The following is a 3,774-nucleotide window of genomic DNA, read 5'->3' as shown; positions in this document are numbered from 1 at the left end:
TAAAGTGAGGGTTTTAAATTAAATTTCAGCTTGTTTTAAAGGATTTATGAGTGATTTAGGGAGTGTATATATGGCTGGAAATTTGTATGGAATAGATATTAATGCCTCTTTGTAATTTTGAATTGTAGGAGATTTCCAAGTGAGTGATTTCTTGTAGTTGTGGGGATTTTAAGATCGTATTTAAGGTGCGTTCGCATAATCGGTAATTATTTGAATATGTAGAAGCATGCTAGGCTTTGATTAATTAATTCCAAGTAGTATCATGGTAGGTTGGTTGGAATTTGTTGTATGGTTGATGTTGGAGAATGATTTGTGATGTATGCATTATTTGTGATGCATTGGTGATTGGAATTAAATATATATATGATGGCATGTTGGATATGAACCCCACTTTTATTATTAGCATAATTGAAGGCATGTTTGATTAAACTAAGGGCTTGTTTGACATCATTTTTGGTTTTTAGTTTCCTGTTTTTTTGAAAACCAAAAACCAAAAACCAAAAACAAGAAACAAGAAAAAAGTGTTTCCACTAATCTGTTGTCACTTTTCAAAATTATCATGAGTTTAATAAGACTAAATCATTTTTGATTCATTATGGGGCACATATCATATACTTTTAAAAAACAAAAAACCAAAAAACAGAAAACCACAGCAATACCAAACGAACCCTAAATGTTTAATTTGGTTTGGAATATGAAAATGAAATTTTATTATGGTTTATATAATTTTTATTGATGCTTTAAGCATGGAAATTGAACTATTAAGTGTCTTAGTACATAAGAATGAATTATATTGCGGTGCCTATGTGTACTTAAGGTGTTTCTAATACCGAGGGATAAGATTTGCGGCGCATTATGCGTTTAAGGTGTCTTTGGCGCTGAGATAGATTAAAAAGGATTCAACATTAAAATTATGTGGTCACCAATTATTCAAGAATTAATTTGGTATGATTGGTTGCTTGTATAATTATAATGTTTGATTGTGTTATAGTTTGGAGAGCCATCACCAATTTGAATAATATGTAAAACAACGTAAAATGGAAGAGATTACGCACAAAACTCTTGGAATTTATATACCTCGAGTATGAACATATGTGGGGAGTTATGGAGTTTTATATTTAACCATAACTTCTACTGGGAGTACAGGTAGTTGTATTTTCCTTTTATTATTATTATTAGGAAAAATGGAAACTAATAATCCCACCTTTGTAAATTTTGCTCAAAACAATCCCACCTTTTCGAAATCTGGAAACAATCCCACCTTTAACCCATATATTCTCAAAACGAGCCTTTTACCGGATTATCTAATTGTTAACCTATTAATGAAGGTTAAATGCTACATGTCTCCTTTTTATTGGTTCTATTTTTAATTTTAAAAATAATTGTAGAAAAAATTAATAACTAAAATAATTAAAATAAAATTCAGCCCCCACCCTCTTCCCGATCTATCTAACCCCCTACCAGAGCACCCACTGCCAGTCCTGCCGGAGTGTCCTCATCCCCGCCGAAAACACCTCCACGCCATTCCTTGATTCCTTCCCCTTCCCCACCTTGCCTCATCCCCGATTTCGTCCTCTTCCCCCTTCCCGTACCTCTACCCCTCTCGCCGAACTTAGTACTCATTGTTAGACCATGTTAGTTGGGAAGGTGGATGGCGTTTCAGGTTAGGAGTTAGCTGGATTTTAGGGCTGCCACATCACGTGGGGTAGGTGGGGGGGCTGCTGGACATACGAGATTGAGGTTTTGGATTGGGTCCAGTGGTAGTGTCATAATGTGGTGGTATTGGTGAGGTAGTGGTTATATAGGAGGTTGTAGTTATGGAGGAAGTGGTGGTTATGGAGTTTTTAGGTGATCAAGGTAGAAGATGAAGGAGGAGAGAGATTGAAGAAAAAGGGGAAAAAAAAAATTACATGTAGAACAAGTTAGAGGTAAAAGGGATCATTTTGAGCAGATGGGGGTAAAAGGTGGGATTGTTTCTAGATTTCGAAAAAGTGGGATTGTTTTGAGCAGAAATGGCAAAGGTGGGATTATTACTTTCCATTTTTCCTTATTATTATTACCTCAATTTATTTGGGGCAGGGATTTGGTTGGAAACCCGTTCGATACGTAATCAAATTAAGTGGACATTGGTATTTGTCTAGTTAAATGTTGAATGTCTTGTATGCTTGTTTACAGGTGCAACAAGGTAAGTTTTGTGATGATAGGATGAAAGCATGTTAGTGTGTTTTATTACACTTATGTACTCAGCATTGTTGATTGTGTGTTTGTATGTTTGTTTGACCTTGTCTTTATCTTGGCCCTACGACAAGCCATTTCTTATGGCGAGTAGTGGGGACAAGTAGAGAGAAGCTTTTCAGGTGAAGAAGCATTTTCATGATGGGCATGAGTGAAGAGCGAATTATTCTTAGTTTCCATAGGAATATGATGTGTTTTAATTGCTTTGAATATTATTTATTTTATTATGCCATGAGACTAACGTAAAGGTTTTCAGTATTGTTTGGTTTTAAGGGCCTACAATGGTTCCAAGTTGTAGGTTGACTTTGTTTGACTTCGTTTGACTTTGATTTGACTTTACTTTCGTTTGGTTTTGACTTTTAAGTTGACTTGTTTTGAATGGTTTTTAAGAAAGTCTTCCGCTATGTGTCTTTGATATTTGCCTTGGGCGTTTTCACGATGGTGGTAATGTTTTAGATTTTCCTATTTTGTATTTTAAAAAGGGCAAAACGGGTATCTAAAGAAAAGGAATTTCTAGGGTGATACAAATGGGCACATGTATCATTTCAAAAGTAAATGACATTTTATGTCATTATTTCTAAAGATTTCTTATTAGAACTTTAGAAGTAAATTAGATGAACTTCAAAGTGAATGGATGATGAAGAATATGTTTTATGTGAAAGACAATTTATGGGTGTATTATCAATTTTCCTGTACTTGGGCACTTGTGTTAGAAGTGTTCTATTCGATGGAAAAATTCAAACTTGGAACTCTTATGGGAAGACAATTTTTGAAGTTTATTATCGATATAGTTTTGATTTTCAAAATTGAAAACTGGTAAGTTATGGGAGGAGGATAAGTTTTAGGTAATCTTTTTATGCGAAGTTGACATTTGTACAATTTTAGAGGAAATTTGATCTCATTAGCTTTTGCTTTAAGAGTAGTTATAAATAAAAACCATGATATTCTAATTAATATTAGTTGGTCTTACAAGAATGAAAAGATAGAGAAAAAAAAATTACGGAGTAAATGATGCTAATTTCACAGCATTTTGGATAACTAAAATTACAAGGTGAAAATCAATAGATATCAAAGTCACATAAAAAACAAAATCCTTAAACATAGTACACGTACATTCTATATCAGATTTTAGTGACGACGGAAGATAAATATAGAGTTATTTTAATTTAACTCAGGTTTTAGCTTCCATCTCTTGTATGTGTATCTTTATTGATATTCTAATAAATACTAGTGAGCCGTGGACCGCCTCACATAAATGCAAAAATGAACAAACAATGTTAACCATTGATAATCTCACACTTTATTGAAAAACATAAATTGAGATATCAAATTCAAATAAATAACAAAAAATCCTTATGCACTACATTCTAAATTCTAGAGGGTTTTAGCCTCGAGAGAAGATAGATATAATATATTCACATTTTAAATCAGGATTTAAACTCAAGAGAAGATTATCCATTAATATGCGTATTTTTAACTCTCTATAACCTACAGTACAAAAATCCTACTAGAATGACCCAAACCAACCCACCACAACCC

This window comes from Chenopodium album, chromosome 17, assembly GCF_948465745.1.
Source record: "Chenopodium album chromosome 17, dcCheAlbu1.1, whole genome shotgun sequence".
In the NCBI taxonomy this organism is placed as follows: Eukaryota; Viridiplantae; Streptophyta; class Magnoliopsida; order Caryophyllales; family Amaranthaceae; genus Chenopodium; species Chenopodium album.
This window is presented reverse-complemented; position numbering follows the sequence as displayed.